The sequence below is a fragment of the Malurus melanocephalus genome, unplaced genomic scaffold (assembly GCF_030028575.1).
Source record: "Malurus melanocephalus ecotype Western Australia unplaced genomic scaffold, MMel_1.1 scaffold_87, whole genome shotgun sequence".
Classification (NCBI taxonomy): Eukaryota; Metazoa; Chordata; class Aves; order Passeriformes; family Maluridae; genus Malurus; species Malurus melanocephalus.
In genome coordinates, this window is record NW_026623319.1 from 1,802,219 (window position 1) to 1,822,029 (window position 19,811).

A 19,811-nucleotide genomic window follows, 5' to 3' on the forward strand; every position below is an offset into this window, starting at 1 on the left:
CTTGCTGTCARGAGATTCCCCCAATCTGTCCATCASGAATTAGCTTGTAAMGTGTTGGAGATGTGAGCGGCACAGTGGAGTGTTGATGCTGGGGTTTGTAGTCTCAGTATTGACCAAAARCTGCAGCCTGATTTGTTTACTCTTGCATTTGACAGTGCCACATTGTCAGTTTTGGTGCTGGACAGGGTTTAGCTTTGAACTTGACTTGCAGAGTTTGTGTATGGCTCTCTGTTTGCTTGTTTATGTAATGGGACTGGCCTGGGAACAACTGCTTTTATTTCTGACCTCTCAGTCTTTAAGAGGGAATGTATCAAAAACAAGTCTAGTAGGTTCAGAGCATCCCTAGTGAGCTCTAAAATGGGTGACCTCGAGAAAAGGAGCAAAATAAAAGAAAATGCGACAGAACCCTCTGCAGGAGTCATGTCAAGTATTTGTGTTATGTGCTGTAAACTGAAGGAACCCTTCAGGTATATGGAGGAACAGCTAGCAGTCTCCCTCATTCTATTCCTGATGTGACAGGAATCCCGAGCAGGATGCTGGCCAGTGTTTAATACCAGGTTTGTTGCTGGTGTCGTAGGGGTGGTGGGGGGAGGAAGAGGAAGTGTGTGTGCRTGGCTGCTTAGTTTCTGTTTTGCAGGCATCGCCTGTGCGCAGTGTTGTGCTGTTCTGATGTGGCAGCAGCTGTTATTTTTGGCTTTCCCAGTGTGCTGTTCGGGTAGATGTTCTTCTAATACATGCAGTTTTCTTAATCAGTATGTTGGGCTGCCTGTGCTTCCTGTGTAGTCCRTGTTGGTGTGGACCACTCAGGTGCAAGTCCTTTTCCTTCATTTATTTCCATAGGCTCCTCTGTGTACATTTTGAGTGGCATTAACTGTGTGTAAAAGACAAGCTTCCTAAGTTTGCATTTATTTTGCATCACCCCTGTCAGTATGTGGTGTCATTAATGTTTGAACCCCTTCTTTGGGAGTAAAGGAATAAGCTTTGCTATTACAGGGTGCCTCCCTATCTGTGTAATGGGTCCGTAGTAGTTAAAATGAATGCAGTTGTCTTGTTAAAAAATAACCCAGATGTAGCTGCCATAATTATATTAGTAGAAGATCTGTGTCAACCAAATCTGATAAAAGCAGTGAAAGAGGTTATGAGATGGATATGCCTATCCTGGTGGGACGTCACTACACGTGTTTGGGAGCTGCAGTAGATAAGCTGTCTCTGATTTAGCTTTTGTAGTCAGAAAGGTTATCTCCTTCACCAGCTGTCCTGCTGCTTTGCATTGGGACCTACAGCAGGCCCTGGGCCCTGTTCAGCTGCCATGATTTAATATAYTCTGCTCAACCTTTCTTCCCTAATACCCATCCCTGCCTGGTGAGGAACYGTCATGTGTCCTGCTCTGCTCCACCTCGGTTGGAAATCTTCAGCTGAGGGTGGCTAAGGCAGCTGAGGACAGTGTGTCCCCTCAGCCCCACTGGTGGTTTTGTAAAGAGCATCTGTCAGAGCCTGAAGGAACGAGTGAAAGCATTTGCATCCTTAAAGGACCTTGCTGTGAATTCCAGTCCCAGTCTCTAGGGAAGGCATACTCTCAAGCATTCTGAATTGACAAGCAAATAAAGATCTAAATAAAAGCTAATTTAGCACTTGCTAACTCGTTTCCATACAACATCTTGCAGGCTGACTTGCTTCTGGGGTCCTGCTCCCTCTTGATTGTGAGAAGTTGGCTCCATATTCCAGTGACTGCTCAACCAAAGGAGCTTGGGTGACATCTCTAAGGTAACTTTTTTCTGTTTTGCTCAGAATACATATACAGCCACCTTAGAGACCATACAAAGAGAAATAAACTATGTGGTTTTTACTTCTTCCTTTGTAATTTTGCCCTTCARGTAAGGATATCTAGATAGAATTTGTGTGAGTTTTGCCCTTATCTTTGAAGGATACTACAGGAACACCCAGGTAAGTGCACCAGCACAGAGGGAAAAATTCGGTCTTGTTCATTCACCAAATTGGTGTCAGTCCTTTGTAATAAGACCTAAAATTCCAAGATTTGGAGGCTCACTCATGCTCTAGTATTTCTGGCCATTTAGGTGTCTGATTTGCAGCTGAATCACCTTACAATGATGTCAGAATTCTGTCATTGTCTGCTTTTTTCCTTTCTGTTCTGAGGTTAGTTTGCTGAAAGTTGATAAGGCTGATCTACTAGTCTTTCAGTTTCAAAGAGGTTACTTTGTGCTGTCCTGAATTTGGAAGAAAGTCTGTCATATATCTGTTTTCCCCCAGTTCTTTATCAACAAAGATGCTACTCAGTATACCTATGGTATAAACAGACTCAAATGACCTTGTTTTCTTGAGTCATGGTGTGTTTAAATAGTGGTTGTGTCACATAGTTCACTTTTTGGTGGGGAGGTCCCTGACCCGTGTGAATAATGGTCTTCTTAGTTTGAAGTCCAAGAGGTTATGACCAGAGAAACTGAGCTCCACAACTGCTTTCTTGGGGTAGGGAGAGGAGCCAAGTGATGCCTTCTCTTCAGGGGATGCTCCTGTGTCTGTCACGGCTGACTTGTGCCGATCTAAAGCTAAACTGCTGTGTAGCTTATATATGCTGCTCTGACATTTCTCTTTTCTTTTTCTCCCCCTGTATAATTCTATGCTGAACTGCATTTTCCTCAATATTATAGACTTCCAGAGCRGGTTAATGCAAAATATCAAGTGATCTTTAATTCCAGTTAAAATTGTCCACTGTTGATATCAAAGTATTGTCAAGCATTTCCGAAAGTGAGTTTAGAAATCTTAAAAAGGGCACAAGAAGATAGGGCTGGCTGTTTGTTCTATGTCCCTTGACAGTACTGTCTGAGCAGCTTAAGCACGTGTGGGGAGCAGTCATGATCTCATTACAGCTAACTATAGGCGATAAGCAGCTTTGAGCACCAAAATCAGTGCACCATGGAGTGCAGATGTCAGTGAGTTATTTAAAGCAGGAAGGATTTGGGAGAGAAGCCTGGGGGCTGCATAGTCCCGTGTCTTACTCAGTGTCTGAATCAAACCATCAAGTAACTGCCACGAAATTGCTGGAGCTATTGCAGAAGATGAGAATGGTGCTCTTGCATTGGTTTGTTGGTTAAAAAGAAGGTAAAGTCCTGGAGCTTTGGAAGACCCTCACAGCACTTGCTGCTTGGTGAAGGTTTATTCCACTTACGCAAGCTTTGTGGTCATTGTAAAAAGCTGTGGGACACATCTGAGGACTAGACCTGCAGAATTCACAGGGGTTCACACTCATCCCACAAATACGGAAATAAAAAGAACTTTTAATGTCAGTCTTTCGAGTCTGTCCAAAAAGAATTGTTGAAGCAGTCTGAAGCTTAGTTTGAGTTGAAATAATACATGTGTGGGTTTTTTTAGATAGTTTCTTAAACACCCCCATGCTTCCTGTAATAAAACCCACATGTTAATYTTGAAGATGTGGATTTTACTTAGATTAAAAGTGACATTGTACAGAATGTTAGTGGATCTCCTTACTTTTTTAAATAATTGAGTGGTTTGCTTTATTTTCCATTAGAACAAAATATTGTGTGTTTTCTTACGCTGTGTACATGGCATTTCCTTTACTTGGGCATAAATCTTCTTTATGTAATTGAGGTCTTAATACTTCACAGTACTTACCACAAGTGTTGACCTGAATACACTTACAAAAATTTGACAGTAAGCTAAATGTGAACCAATAAACATTATCAGGCAGGCTTTATGCATCTTTTATTTTTATAGAACTGAGAAGAAAACCTCTAACTCTATTTTAGTCAGACCGAATAGGTATCGCTGTTGTGCACCGTGCAGAGTCTGAATAGTTTTCACTTCTCTTCAAGTGTCCTGCACTCTGATTTTTTTTTCTCCCTGTAATAACAACACTTGGGGGCTTTAGTTTAGGGGCTTCCCCTTAGTTATTCTTAGCTTTAGTTAGGTAAGATCACAGAAATTGCCTGTGGTCTGTGTGTTAGTTATGTAGCATCCTTAGCACTGACACTTGCAGTGATTTTCAGCAGCTTGGAAAACTGAACCTATTGATAATTTGGTTCACCTAATGACAAAAACCAGTCATCTTAAAAATTAATTCTGATTTGTGAATGCAGCTTGACTCAAATATTCTTAGTTAAAATAGTTAATAGTTATTKTATCATTCACCAGCCAAAAGTGAACCGAGGTCTTTATTCACTGCAGTTAAAATATCTTCCTAAAACCTGACAAAGATCACAGGTTAGATGGTGAAGTGTTTGAGACTTCGTTTTTTTGGAGTTCATCCCATTGTGACATAACAACCARAAGAAAATTCAAAACCTTTTACGAATTCTGCTAAAGATCAGTGTCTTTTGGTAGTGAGCTTGCCAGGTTGACTCTTGTGTGAGTGGAAAGCACTTTCTCTTACAGGTTTCCTGTCATTTGCAAGTTTTTTTAATKACTCTCTAGGGAGAGAACTATGTGTTATTTTCCACCCATAATGCTTGTTATTTTGTGTTTTTCAGCCTGAGATTATATGTTTTTGGCACCTGTTATCACACTGTATTGATCTGGAAGAGAAAATGAAAGGGAAATTGGCTTTCCCTAGCTATGCATAGCCCTTGATGTAYTGTGGCTGTGAGAACACACGTGATTTAGCAGACCRATATTTTRTAAAAAAAACCCAATCCAAACAAACGTACAACATGGCCTTCCAATGTTTTTGGAAGAACTGAAAGTGTGAAAAACCAAGGTAGCTCTTACACACTTGAGTGAGACCTGCTATTAAAAGCAAACTTGCCACAGTTTGTGTGACTTCCAGATGAGTGTGTTGTGCTTTTTTAGCATATGGGACAGAAGATACTAATTTTTTTATGTATGTGCAGGTGCTGCATTTCATTATCTACAAACCAATTTGACAATAGATCAGGTTTAACATACTTTCTTTCTGCTTTGGCCTTACATCTCTTATGTAACCAGTGGCCTCAGTTGTTGTAAGTGGCACACTAGAAAGCCTTTTGGAAGGAGCTTTGAGATCCACTTCAGCAGCTTAACATTTAGATAAGATATTGGGAATTTGTGACCTGTAGGGTGTTGACAGGGACTTGTTTACGGCTGCTTCAGTGAACAGGAAGTTAAATATAGGTTTTGTTTGAWTTTTCACTTCAAATGAAGAGGGGTTTCTTATTTCAAACCCTCAAAYAGAGCTGGTTAGTGTGATAGAGTATTTCAAGGGGCCTAGAGTTAATCTATCTGAACATAATAATGAAGATATGGAACATTAAAGGTCCCTTTGGAAGAAGCTTGAGAAATACAGTAGAGTGAACTGTGTTCAGGGACTGTTGTTTTGGGCATCTGAGAGCTCCCTTCTTKGATATTTCCTTTTGCAAAGCCAAGTTACATGGGATCCCTTGGAAGTGTGAGGTTTGCTAGGAAGAGGTACCAAAGGATGGTTGTGCTGTCTCCTGATTAGGTAAAACAACCTTGTAGGCATTTTTAAATGCCAGGTTTTGGGTTTTGACTTCACAACATGTAGCACCTTGCCAAGCTTGAAGTTGTGGCTATCTGACCAATGTATGTGTCACCTGAGAAGAGAGCATCAGGTTCAGATTGCCTTTCATTTCCACTCAGGTGGCTGGTCCTCCTGTTAGTTCTTTGTCCTTTACCTTTCAGAGCATGCTGTCACAAAACAACCCCAAGGTATTTAATAGCTTTAAGATTTTGAGTATGAATGATTGAAAGCCTTGCAGATTATGCTGATCCTCAGGAGAGTAACAGGATAACAAAAGGCCTGGATCAAAATCCCCTTCAGGACCCTGACTTGTGTGTCACGTGTGTTTTGCCATATTGAATTTTTTGATGTCRTAATGAATGAGAGTATCTTGTATGAAATTCTCTTTAGAGTTTTATCTAATTTGAAATGAAATTGCAACCTTAGCCTTTAGTGCCATCAGATAATATGTCATATATTCTTACTTAAGTACTGGATTTAGTGTCTGTCTTTGCCTAAAGTATGTTTGCCACGACAGACCTCATTATTTCCCATTCCAAACCTCAAAAATGAAATGTTTCCCTTTATCCTTGAATTTTCCATGGCATTGTTTACTTTCTTGCTGCACTTGCATTGAGTTCCCCCCTCCCCAAATGCAGAGCTCAATTTTTTCTCTTCTCTATATTTTTAGTTTSTGTTTTTATGGATTGACAGTACAAGAGAATGTACTGTATACAAGAATGTACCTTCCTTTGGTACTTTCTGATGGGAAAAAAATTACAATGAAATGTCAGGTTGAGAAGTTACAGCTCATGTTTTCCTGCTTGTGACCCTCAAAGGTCACCTGCTTAGGAAAACTAAACTGGTATCAAGTAGGGGGCATGGATTTGCAATGTGATTATGTGGCTTTAACTCCCTGTGGATGTGCTTGTAAGGTTATTTCTGCTACAACTGCTTGGGACAGCTGCATTAATCAGCATGTTCATCCTTACCTAGTGAAGCTCTGCCAGTGGAATCACTTAATGTAGATACAGTGACAGTGATAAAATGACACTTKTAAAATAAAGTTTGTTTTGCTGGAGGTGTTGAGAAGGTGAAGAGTGAGAAGTGCTTTATTTGTCATTGTGACTAGCACTTTTTTGAAGGAAAGAAGGATTAGATAGAAAAGTAGGGGCACAAAATATGTCTTTTCCAGCTGAATTAATTTTTTCATTGGCAATGTAAAGTTAGAAGGGGTTGCCGTGGGAGAAGAGGGTATCCTTTCTCAGTTGTGCATAAAAGATTTTACCTATCCATAGCAACCTTGGTGTATTTATTCTAGAATGGGCATCTATTTGAAATCACAGGGCAATCTGTAGTTCCATTTTCTCATACAGTAAATTAGGTAGTCTCCTGAGCATTGATATTATCTGGAGTACTGTATAACTGCATTGCATTTCTCTGTCCTTTTTCAGATACTTACGAAAGCCCCAAATTTTGTCTAGTGTCAGTGTCTCGGATTTAGTATCAATGTCTCATGGTAGCAGAACAAAGCACTAGATAACAACTACTCCTTGTGCTTTTGGCACAAGAATTTGTTTACCAGGGTGAAGTGAGCTTGTTTGGACAGTCTTGCTTTTATTCCATTAAGTCTTTCTATGGGACTGATGTGCCCCTAGATTGTCTTTCTGTTTCTGCCATATGAGCAGAAAAGTTGCTCAAGGGCTTGGATCTTCAGCCAAAGAGCACCACAKTCACTTGAAAGAGGTGCCCTAATTTGAGTCTGTATTAACAGAAACAATTCAGTTGTTGATGTACTAGGACACAGATTCTTTAAATTTTGAGAATTTAATTACCAGGTAAGACTAAGTTTAAATGAAGTGGAAGGGGTTTATGAAAAGTGAAATGATTGCCAAACTGCTGGCTTGAAAATATGGTATAGAAGTAGCAGGATAGTCAAATAAATTGTTCTTTTCTGAAAAGCTATTTTTCTGCTGGCTGAAGTACTCCAGGACTGAATGGTTTTACCAAGATCATGGAAACATTCAGTGAAAGCACCAAAACCAGTAGCTTGTTCCTGGTTCTTTCCTCCCCATTTGAATAACTGCAGGTAGATTATAGTTATCTAAAGAATTTCTTAACCAAACCAACTGAGCACTTTGCTCACCTGTTAAGCTTCAGAAGAGGGATGTAAGAATTGTTGCAATTTCTGCTTGCTTAAAGTGTTTTAGCAATGTTCAGTTAGTTGTACTGTCTGATAAAACCGCAGGATGCCATTAGGGGCCTGCCAAATGTGTTTTCTGCTTCCCTGCGTAGGAAATGACAAATGTAGCTAAGGCAAAATGTTTGTTTAGCTTTATCTTCACAGTTAAAGAAAGAGAAAATTCTGATGCATGTGTCCCTCTGTTCACTCTCAAACGCTGTTACAACTGCCAAAATGCCCTGGTGTATCTCTGTCTGCATATGTGAGATTAAAGTCCTCTTGGGTACTGAAATTCCAGCTCACATGAAGCTGTGAAACTGTTAGTGCCTTGCATTCCATGGAGGGATAGGTGGAGCTTATGCAGCCAACATATTAAAAGTCAGTGTTAATCTTTTTGTTCAGAGCTGCTGTTTGCATATCACCTACCATTTTGGCACAACGTCCTCACGTCAGGATGCTGCTCTAAGTGGTCTGGTGGTGACAAGAGGCAGAGCCCAAACAATGGCTGAGCAGATGTTTGTGTCTGGCCACAAGTGAGAAGATGGGTGTAGTACCAGTGTTTGCTTGTTTTTAACAACACAAGTTGTACTGAATAGGTATTGCCACAGATTTCCTGAAAGCTGAGATACTGCAGTCCTCAGCGCCTTTAAGGGAGCCAGTTGCTTGGAATCCCCTTATCTAGAACTCTTCATTTCCATATAATTAATTCTTAGGCAGCTCAGAAAAAGGGCAATGTATAGATCTGAGGAGATAGATCAGAGTGGTGTCACAGCCCACAGTGTATCACAGGAATTGTAAAGCTGCTTTACAGTGAGCTTGAAGTGAACCAAATCAAACACTGGTTTTCAGAGGCCATAGGGGTGAGATTAGCTGGCTTGTGATGGTTCTTCAGGGCAAGTTTGTGTTTGGCTTTGATGCATAACTCCTAGACTTGATAGGTTTAAATCTATATGTTGTCGTAATTCCTAAGGAAACAAAACATTTGTGCTGCTTCCTGAGTACTGGAGCCAGTTTCTGCTCCTTACCAGCTGAGTTTGCTCTCCCCTCCCTTTGCACAGGACGTGTTGTTGTTCGCAATGTGCTCTTTGGATGGAGTGTCTGGATCTCAATTCTGGGATCAGTCTCTTCAAGATGAGAAACATTTCCCTTCACAGATGTTAAATGGCTGCTTACCAGTAGCCATGTTTTGAAAATTCCCCTCTCCTTGTCCCCTGTAGGAATGGGATGTGGGGTCTTTGCGTRGCTTTCCTCCACAGCCTACATGCAAAGCAAAGACAAAGGAAAAGTGTTGAATATCTGCTTAAGTTTTCTGAGTAGCAGAGTATTGCAGGACTGTACTCTGAAGGTAAAGTGCAACTCTTTTTTTTTTTTTTTTTGTTTCTTTAAGCATTGTGAAATAGAAACTGTACATATAACRGCAACATGATGTTTTCCTTGTTAGCAGTAGTAGGAAGAGAGGTGGGAGAGCTTTTCCCCTCTGGCCCTAATGAGGCCTGTTCTTTTTTTGCATTTAAAGCCTCAGTGTAAATATGTAGGATGGCAAGTCACTGCAAAGGGATTTTTGCTTAAGTCAGGKCTCAGTCAGAAGCTTAATAGAATGTGGTTTCTATAACTTGTGGAGAAGGTTTATGAGCAGTTAATGCATATCATGCAAGTTTTGCTGCAGTTGCTATTTTTTCTATACTTTCTTACTTTCTTATTTTTTTTTTTTATTTTGGGGAAGTAAGAAGCAGAGTTATTGGGGTAAAGGACAGGGAGCCTGCATTGCGCATCTGCATCGTGACCTGAGGAGTGAATCAGCTCAGTCATAAGTGTTGAGCTGTTGTGAGTCCGGCCATTTTCTGGCAGGCAAGAGTTCCTCTCAGTGGGTTCAGTGTATGGGTGAAGAAAATCCAGTTTGAGTCTGTCTCTGCTRCTGAAGGAGATGCATCTAATAATATCTATGTCTTTGCTGAAGGGACTCATACTGAGGTGAAAGCTCTTTCTGGTTTTTTTTTTTTTTTGCATTGTTTGCCCAAGTAAACAATTTTATCATTGGAAGAAGATACTGAAGTTTTCAAATCCATGTTGTTCCCAGAAGGGGGCAGGGGAGACTTGCGAGTTGTGGAGTTTGATAAAAAGTACTTTTGTTTGGTTTTGTGACACTTCCGTGCTGGCTTTCAGGCACAGCAGGCACTGCCACYGCTCTGGCAGCGGGAGCGTGGCACRATGAGGTGCCTGCTCAGTGCCAGGAGCCTGCAGCAGGGACCTGGGCTGCAAGCCTCTCATGTCTTGGCTCTCTTTTCTCTTGGGGAACATTGCAACAGCTCAGAGTTTTCTCCTGCAGTTCCCCCTTGTCTGATACTGAGATGATATGCATATTAAAGCCATGAGAGAACGGAGTCATCATAAAACATCCCCATTTCTGTACCAAGAACAATCTGGACAGTTGGAATCTACCTGGGTGAAAATCTTAGTTCCTTTTTCTATCATGTAGATTTTTATTCTTAATTAAAGCTGGAAWGAAGCTCCTCCATGAAACTTTTGTAGGCATTTTCAGCAGGGTCTTGGTTTGCTCTTTACAGACCTAACTTACATTTGCTAAATACGCTCAGCCTGGCCAAGTGAGAAGAAGGAGGCTGTTTTGCCAAATGTTTTAGAAATGGGGTCATGCAACTCCAGCAAGTTTGTTTTATGTCTGCAAAGTGACCTGGKGTTTCTTTGACAACCTGGAATACAGACAGAACAAACTTGGCCATGGTAGTCTGCATTTCTATCTTTGACTTGGGGAAGCAGCTACTTTCTCACAGGAAGTGCTTATTGCAACATCCCTGATATTTTTGACATAACTTCTACCTCTGCATCGGCAGTAAAAGGGTAAACAAAGACTGCTGAATGTGGGGGCTGGATTAGTGATGCATAGACTTTCTTGAAGTATTTGGTGCTTTTTATGCCTGAGTCTTCAGTTGCATAGTCTCCTGGCTTCTGTGTCTCGAGAGAAGATTCAAAGAGGAACCAGTAGTCAGAAGCAAATGGAAACGGAGTGGGGGATTGCTTGAGAGAATTTGAGCTGTGGGAGCCTGTGGGACCTAGTGGTGCTGAAYTGCCTGAGTAACAGTGGTGCCAGTCTTGGCCATCTTGGAAAAGTCAGAGGTGCTGCACATCTCTGATCAGGCCCAAAGGATAATCCAGGGTGGTCAATCCCACGTGAGTTCTCGGGACAGTCATGAGTCAGGTCCTTTTGGTACACCTTTGCTGTGTGAAACGTGTGAAGGAATGTGACTGGGAACAGTTAGTATGGATTTACTGCCTGTAAGTTGTGTGTGACGCACCTCATTGTCTTCTGCGATAAAATAATCGGATTTGTGGATGAGGAAGAGCACTAGAGGCCATTTATCTTAAGTTTACTGGGTGTTTTGACACTCTCCCACAGTATTCTTGTATGCAAGTTGGGACATTACAGACTGGATGGGTGGAGTATGAATTCAAGCCCATCAGGGAATTCTGAAGAGTAAATGGAGTCAGAGGCGGATGAACGGGTGATTCATAGAGCTCTTTCCACACAGCAGGACGTTTGCTTCTGAAAGTAGGCTCTTAATCAGTTTTTCTTTCCCTCCTGAATGTCATTCTTTGCCACAATGTGATAARACTGGATGGAAGGCAGTGTTTAAGAGGCTGTCTGGTTGAAATTAATCAGTCTGGCTCATTATCAGTGCAGAAGATTAATCTGCCTTGGAAAGAAGGGGGAGGTTCACATGCATGTTCTTCAAGATTACCTTGTTTTATTTTTCATTCAGTCATATATATATGTGATTGCCACATGTAATTCAGTTTTCAGCAGGTTGCAGCCTCTTTGGGTTTGACAAACTTGCTGGTATAAAAGATGAGCTGGAGGTTTCCCATCAGTCCAAACCTGTTGTGCACTTTGAATTCTCTTCAGTGTTCCTAAAATACTGTGAAACATCTGATACTCTTTTTAGGATTGCCAGTCTGGAAGGAATACTGTTTCATTAAATCTGGTCAGGCTAGGGCATGTATACTTGTGCCCAAAGAACTGTAATTGCAAAATTCAGTGTATGGTGTTTGCTTTGGGATTTTTTTTTTCCTTTCCAATACTGCTATTACTGCCTTGCTGCAGCCAGTGGTATGCGTTGGCATTAAGAATTCAGTTTAAGCTATCTAGTGTGGTAGTGTGCTAAATTAAGGCACCAGTTATGAGCAAAGAGGTTAATGGTCTTACATAACGTTGGTCTTGAGGTTTTTTGTCACTGCYGAATCAAAAATAGCAATTAGAAGTTAATTTTTTGTCCTAGTTRTGTATTTTTCTGTAGGGATCAATTATCTGCAGCAACTGACTTTTTAATCAAAGCTGTTTTTTGTGTTTTAAAAGCATCATAATTTAAAAGTAGAGAACAGTACTAAAAATCCAAGTTCACCACAAGATGCTTGCGTTTGTCTTTCAGTTAGTGGYCTCTTGAAAAGCTATAGATCATTCTTACTTTATCAGAACTGCCTAAGGAATGTAATTTTAGCTCCTCTGCGTTATGGCTTTTGTAATAATTCTTCATGGGTTCAGCTTCTTACGGCTTTTCTGTGTCTGTGGTTAACCCTGCAGCTTCTCTGTTAACTGGTTAACTCTTAGGTGTGCTTAACTATTGGACTGTGTAGTGTGAAACAGCCAAAACCATGTAGTGTTCWTACAGATGTATCTGACAAGACCTGCTTGTTGTGTTAGCCAGTAGTTTTTTTTTTCTTCTGAGGAGAACACTTTGCCATTTGTCCCAAATGGGAACTGACTGTATCCATTAGGATTAGCTTGTTTGTGTGTCTAATCTCATCCTAAATCTCCATTCACAGAGATGCTGGCAGTGTGTTCCTTCCAGTTGAGATTTCCCTTCATGTCTAGCCCTATACTGGAATTGTGGAATTGTGGAATTYATAATGCATGGTAACTTTGACTACCTTATGAAGAAAAAATGTATATGTTCACCTCTATGGCAGCATGGATTGTTTTACATCTGTTCAGTGTTAAGTGGCAAGGGAAATTATTCTTGGTTATGCTGTCTAGGGAAGATTCAGGGCTTGCTTTGTAGGCTCCATTCAGAAGTGTCCAAATGGTGTCTTGTTGGAAGGTGAAAAAAATKCAAAAGAACACAGGAAAGTTGCCCTCAAATTCTTGGCATCTGGTGTCTGTGAAAAAGAAAGATTTATGTAACTGAATGTGCTGCATTCTGCTTCTTGGCTTTCCGTCTGGGGTGCCAGCGTGTTCTTGCAGGGCATTGCTGCTCCTCACTTCCTGACAGCCCACCTGGGCTCAGTGCCTTCTGAGATTCTGGTTTGGTACATAATGTCGTTCACAGCTCCTCAGCTTCACTAGACTTGCCCTAATTTTTTAGGATATGATGATCACCTCTTTTCAGTCTTCCCTTGATGAAATGTCTGCTTCCAGGGTAGTGAGCAGCCTGCATGTGCAGATAAGCTGAATTGGGATTTAAGTAGGGAAGCACTAAGCAGATCTGCAGCTGGGTGTGTGACAGCCACAAAGAAGAGTCCCCTCCAAACATCAGTGGCTGTGGCTTTCCCCGCTTGCATTAGCGATTCCATTAAAAATCTGGTCTTTGARCAGCGATCTTATAAATTTTTCTAATATCTGTCTGCTGATAGGAATGAGTAGACAAGACATAGTATTGATGTGTAATAGCAGTGGGCTGGTAGCTGAGCAGAAGTCTCCCAAGGGTAGGATTCATAATCCTCTTAAAGGAGAGGAGAATCAGAGGCTTTGGAAGGTCACCTTTTGCGGGGTGAGAAACAATCYCTGCGCGAAGCTCTGTTGCCTCTGTGATCAATTCCTCTCCCATTTTCATATTTCATCTCACAGCAGTGGAAAATAGATCTAGATGAATCCTGCAAGAATCTTGACCCCTGTAAAACTCTCACTGCCTCAGGTTTGACTACCTGCCAGAAGACAGCTGTGTGTATACGGGTTGATAATCTTGCATGACAGCGTTATGAAGTGTCACTGTATAGAGATACTGGCCTGTACCTCACCAGACACTCTGAACATGCTTTGATCTAAAGGGGACCATGTGCTTCTGCTTAGTGCTTTGCAGCTTCACTACAGTTTTACCTTTGCCTTATTTTGTTGCACTTGTATTTTGCTTGTGTTGGGAGAGTTGTGAGAAATTCAGATGTCTAAATGAAGTCCTAAATGATAGCTTTCCTACATTTTTTTGATGTTTAAATACCCTATAATACATGTATTTGATATGTAAACTGCAATACTTTTGCTGTTAGTGACTGTCAGCAGTCAGAAATTTATTAAGATTAACTTCTTGCTTGTGATTTATGGGATTTTTAATGATGTGTTGGGAACAGAGATGTAGCATTAGTTCATGAACTTAATGTTTTCTTTGAAAAACCTAGGGTTTTTTGCAATATCATCCAAATACAATGGAAACTTGCTGCTTCTTGAATAAGCAGCCACAACTTTGTCTCTGAATTTTGGTGGAGTGAATTCTCTATGGAAGTGGCCCACRCTGTTCTTTAGATATGCTGTCCTCCACATGGCAGCAAGATGGCAAGTAAAAATTGGATTTTCTGAAATCCAAGTGGATCCCTGAAGTGAAGCTGGGCCTTCCAGGAGTCCCCCAATTGGATGAATTCAGGGACTGGAGTTTAGGTGTTACAAGCAGTGATGAGGGCTTGCTACAGCAGGTATTGACCATGAGGAAATGGATGAGAGGCTGAAGTAATGAAACATACTGTAGTGAAAWTCTCCTGAGAAGACCCTGTAATGTCCCTGCCATTAAGGTATTGCTGTACACAGCCAGGGGATGTGTCTGGTCTGCAGCAGATGAAGGGTACATACATGGATTCAGCTTTTGAAGCTGTCTTGGCACAAGAGCCCTTTCATGGTGAGACAGGGGACAAATGACTAGTTCCAGCTTCAAGTCACCTTCAGTGTTGTTGCAGTGTGATTGCTTCACAGGAGCTGCTGCAGTGGTTTCCTACACAGAGCCCTTTAGATGGATCACCTCTTCCTTCCTAAAAAGCTTCGTTATTCAGAAGTGGTCAGCTTTCTGAAGTGACTTTCTTAATAGTTTAACCAAGGTAAAGAGAACCTTGGATGTTATCCAGGCAGCAGTTTCTAAGAATTCTTTGTTGTTCATGAATCGGTGTTTTTTGCATGATGTTGTTGTCACTGTTCCCTCTGGCTTTGCTCTCCAGTACTGCTTGTGCATGCTGCTGATGTTTGTCATGCCCTATTTAATCACAACAGGCTGTTCCTCAGTCTCTTCCATATATTTTAGCAGCTCTTTTGCTCTGAAAATTATGCTGGTATCAAATAAATTAAAGATTTGAGTAAATAGGGCATTTTAAATATTAATGGTGTGTTTTGGAAGATGAAAACATGAAGAATTACATTGCAGATTTTTAAATGTACAGTTTAAATCTTTTGAACCAAAGTGATTTTGTATAAATATTATGTAGTTATGTTGTGATATTTTATCTATATTGAGTGACAGAGCAGCTTCACAGTTGCATGAAGCTGGACTTTTGCTGTGCCTTGGTTCCCACTTTCTCCCATCTTTTGATTCTGGAGGTTGTTGGTCAGATATATTAGGGACCTAATCCAGCTRAAAATGGAAGGCTTTTTGTTGTGTCTTATATATTGCTGTTTTGGTTTCCTAGATTGGATACTTAATCTRTCTGTCTGCAGGAGTGCTGATGCTGGTGTAAAGATGATGTCAGGAGAGGTGAAAAAGTTGAGTGATCTTTCTGCTGCAAGTGACAACTCACGTCTCTTTAAAGTCGGGGTGAGACTGTTCTCTGAGTGTGTGTTTGCAGGGCAGCTGGAGCTGAATGGAATTGGCTCTGCTACTCTTCTGCCTGCCCTTGCCCTGCTCAATGCTTGTCCCCTTTTACTTTCGTTGGGCACTGGCACTAAACCAGTTCAGGAAGCCACATTGGCGAAAACAACTTTTCTTTTCTTCCGGGTCAGCTTGTTTGCCAGGCTGGTTTTTGAGCAGGATCAGTGAGTGCCAGCGCTGACTCAGGAGAGAGGATGGGTTTGAAGAATGCTGACTTAGRTTTACTTAAGCTGTCATGGAACTATAGCCTGAGATGCATGTTAAGGAGCAAAGGGTAAGGTTTTGCCAATTAGCAATTTTTTTCACTTCTGTGTCTCCATGGATTGATATGATGACATCTACAAAAAAGGCTGCTGAACAGCTTAGAGACTGATTTTCTTTGCCTTCTAGAGCAGATAAAACAGAGGCTGTAAAAAGCTGGTTTCCTGAAGGTGTTTCGGTAACATGCCTCCTGCCCTGTTCTAGAAGTCAGACCTTTATGGTTATTTAGTCTTTTTGTGCCTTGTTTTCAATGAGGCCTTTCACAATGGTGTGTGTCTGATGCAGGTACCWGTCACCAGCAGAGAACCAAGAATTTTGCAGTAGGTTCCCAGGCAGCCATCAAAAAAGGAGGTATTTTCAGTTGGTTTTGTTTCAAACAGTATTTAAGCTGGTAATTTGGGAAAACCTTCAGTCTGTTTCTCTCATGGCTGTTTCTAAAGCGTGCTAGCATGGCATCATAGCTTAGTGCTTATTTGGTTTTCAGTATTTCTGTTTGTATTTCCATGTTCAAATAAAAGTTCAGCTGCGATTTGAAGAGTTGCCAAAACTGCAGATAGGCTCTCCTATTCAGTCTTTGAATGTCACAGTCTTCAAATCAGTGGGAATCTGCACATCACGTAGGCTTGTGTTTCTTGAATGGAAGATCACCAAGATAGTTAGTGGTTATGCAATTTGTGGGAGAGTTTTGTTTCAGAACTTGGCCCAAAGCTGKTCATTCGCATTAGTGACTCAGTTAGTCATGTTTTTATGTTTATTTCAGCATGTAGACTGCAAAAATGACATATAATTTTGGACAAGCAACAGCTTGAGGGAGCTCAGTAGCCATGCCTTAGTAGTAGGATAGACATCAGTGTGACCTCATTTTGTCTCATTAAAGAGGCTCTCCACGGYTGCAAGCAGTGACAGTAAAGTCCCCTACGTGTTCAATTCAGTCAGTGATCCTGTTCTACCACAGCCATGAAACAAGAGGTGAGCTGGGAAAGCAAACGTTGGCTTTCGGCACTAGGATAACCATCAGCAATTCAGGCACCTTGTGCTGATACAACTGTTTGTACAGCTGCACAATAGATTGGGGATCTGACCTGGGTTGAAAAGTAATCCTTAAAAAAAACAAAACAAAGTGCTGGTTTATTTTTAACTGTGATCAGTTCACTAATTTGACTCATGGTGAGGCTGCAAACAGTTGTACCAGTTCAGCAGAGTTGAGTGGGAGGGTGGTGTTCATGCTGTTGGAGATGTCAAAGGATTGCCTGTGTAACCAYGGTCTGAAGAAATAACTGAAGGAGGGGTTGGGCACTTATTTGATTCAATCAGTGTCAGAAGGAATCTCAGCATATTACTGGGTGTTTTTTTAAAGCCAGGCATTTGGATGGCATTGGTTCCATTGTGGAAGATCMCTTCATAGAGGAACCAAGACAAGCAAGCTTTTTTCAATCCAAAATCTGCCCTGGTTCACCAACCTACCTAAAGAGAACGTGGTGGATGAATAAAGTATCAGTATGCACTTTTTTCCACGTGCAGACCAAACTTTGTATGTTTTCRTGGTAACTTCCCTATCAGAGAGCTGGAGGCCTAGATGTTCATTGGGACTTTTTCCTAAATTCACTAGCTTTACACATGTTGAAAGCAGAAAAAACCCCCCGAGGTTAATTTTTTTTAATTGACTTTTGACTTCAAAGGGATTTTAGAGTTTGGGGGTTCTTCTCTCTTTTGTGTGTTCCCTTATTTCTTATAAGATTGTAGAGGGCAAAGAGCCAGCAAACACCCCTTCTTTCTCTTTTTTGGTAGCCCACATAAGATCTGAAACTGTGTGCCGTTGCTCTTGAGTTGGGGGTGTTGACTGTTTTTCCTGTTGCAGAATCCTCACTTTGGCAYCTGTGCTTTGCTTTCTCTGTGACAGGTGTAAGGTGTATGCAGCCCATTGATTGTTCCTTTCAGTTCCTGTCAACCACCCTCTGAAGCCTGAAAACTGCTTTTATTTCTGCACAAGTCGTTCCTTTTTCTAGAATTTTGGTGCTTTTGCTGGAAATTTCCTCTCTACWGAGGCTGGAAGGATCTTGTCCCATCTTTCCAGGTGTCTGTACTGACTAGGAGCCTGAGGAACACAAGGCTGAGGTGTGCAGCCATTTCTCCTTGTGCAGTCTGTGTGGAGATGTGAGTGGGAGCTCAGGCTCCAGAGGTGTTTGCACATGTGGGTGACGACAGCACCTTTCAGCTCCRAGGCCAGCAGTTACTCTGTAGGAGATTAGCCAAATTGTTTTCCGTGGCTCTGGCGCGATGTCTCCAAGGTCTTCTAGGGCATTTTTAGCCAGGAGAAGATGAGGTAAGAACTTAGGAGGTGTCAGTTGTTCTCTTCTGTTGTAGCACAAACCTGAGACCTGATTGCCTTATTGCAGTGATTCTCTTCAGATTGGTGGGGCAGCTTCCCGGTGCTGAGCAGCCCTYGCCAGTGCTATCCATCTGGCTGAGCTCTGCCCACGCTCCCACGAAATCACACCTCCCTCTTCCTGCCAGCAGTGCTCACTGTGCAATGCATTTGTCCTCTGGTTCCGTGCAGCCATCACAGTCAGAGCTCTGACTCACTCTCTGCTGTCAGCAAGTGTGGTGCATTTACCTGCTCATCTCTCCTGCCTTCCAATGCTGTTGAAGTTGGAGAATTTGGCTGACATGAAAGTGCAGTTTCTGAACAGACTCCTCATACTGAATTCAGCGTAGTCAGTCCATCATCTTCCTGCTGGGGWGGCATTTGGGTGGTTACCTGGATGACTGGGCAGGACTTTCTTAGGGATGCCTAATTTAAGCCTCACTGTCAGGGAAGAAGCYAAGGTTTGTGACTGAAGAGTGGGTATACTTTATTTTATATGAAAAATTTTAACCATAGGATTTTTTGAGATAGGAGGTAAAATTGCTTATTCAGTTMATAAGTTGAGTTACACTTTCTTTCTGAGTTAGTGTTTGAGCCARGCTTCAATGGGAATGGTGTGAATCTTTTCCTTTCCCCCCATCCTGCAATGAAGGCAAGGACAATTTTCTGCCTGTTGATGAGTTTCTGAGCCCCTTTGCTCATGTGAATTCAAAAAATGTCTTGGTGGGTTAGGTTGATTCATTGTGCCTTTTGACTGTTGAAATGTTCCTTTCTAACTGACCGTTGGATTGGAAGGCTGTGCTGAGCAGCAGCCTTTGCACTGGAATAATTTAAAAATAACCTGTGGAGACTTCTTCCTTTGTAAATGATGTGAAGCCAGAAATTAGCTCACAGAAGGCTGAGCAATGAGGCCTCACAAGCATTGATCTTCCCTAAGCCCTTCTCTAGAAAGCATGTGTCATAATCTCATCTCTCCTATAAAATGCAAAGCTGATATTGGATGACCCTACTCTCTTAGGCGCAGGCTTGGAAAAAAGTCTTCTGGGCTGGTACTGATAAAGCAACCTTTTGTTGAACATATTCTGTCAGGTCTTGCTGCTATGGAAACTCTCAGGTTTGGACTGCAGCCAGGGCTTTGGAACAGAGAAGGAAGGTGCCCTTTTCTACTGAGGCAGGGTATATTTGTGGCAAGGTACAGCAGGGGGATTCAGCAGCTCTGCTCCRTCTTGCCTATCCTCCTTGCCTACTGGTGAGGAAAGAGTGGTGATGACCAGACCAGGGCTGGCCCTTCTTGCAGCCTTTGCAGTGACACTGATAACACTGAARAGAGCTGGCATGTCCCCGGGCAGCCTGTGCCCTCCTGGCAGTGCGCTGCATTTCTGCAGTGAGGAAGGGGAAGCCTGGAGAAAAGAGCAGCAAGGGAATTAAATCATATCATCCCTGCTACGTGCAGTCCTCCACCACTCCCCAGCATGATGTTATCACAGTCGTGCCAGCTTGTCCAGCATCAGGCCAGACAGGAATACAAGCTGGAGGAGGCCATTTGAGTCCCAGCTTGGGTTACCTCCACATACAGACAGCTGCATGACAGATGTTCACAAAATGTTGCAGAGTACCTGCTCCATATGTTGTTGAATGCGACAGACCTTCCCTGTTTATGATTGTGTGCTAAGATTTGGCTTAAAA

At 41.9% G+C, this 19,811-nt stretch overlaps 1 protein-coding gene across 2 annotated transcripts in view; it reads left to right on the forward strand.

The window, feature by feature from the left end:
- IP6K1 (inositol hexakisphosphate kinase 1) overlaps nucleotides 1-19,811 on the forward strand; it is a 37,033-nt gene that overhangs the window by 3,179 nt on the left and 14,043 nt on the right. For both annotated transcript variants that reach the window (XM_057368058.1, XM_057368059.1), the window contains exon 3: nucleotides 1,665-1,764. The gene's annotated coding sequence lies outside the window, so the exon portion shown is untranslated. The remainder of the gene's footprint in view (nucleotides 1-1,664; nucleotides 1,765-19,811) is intronic.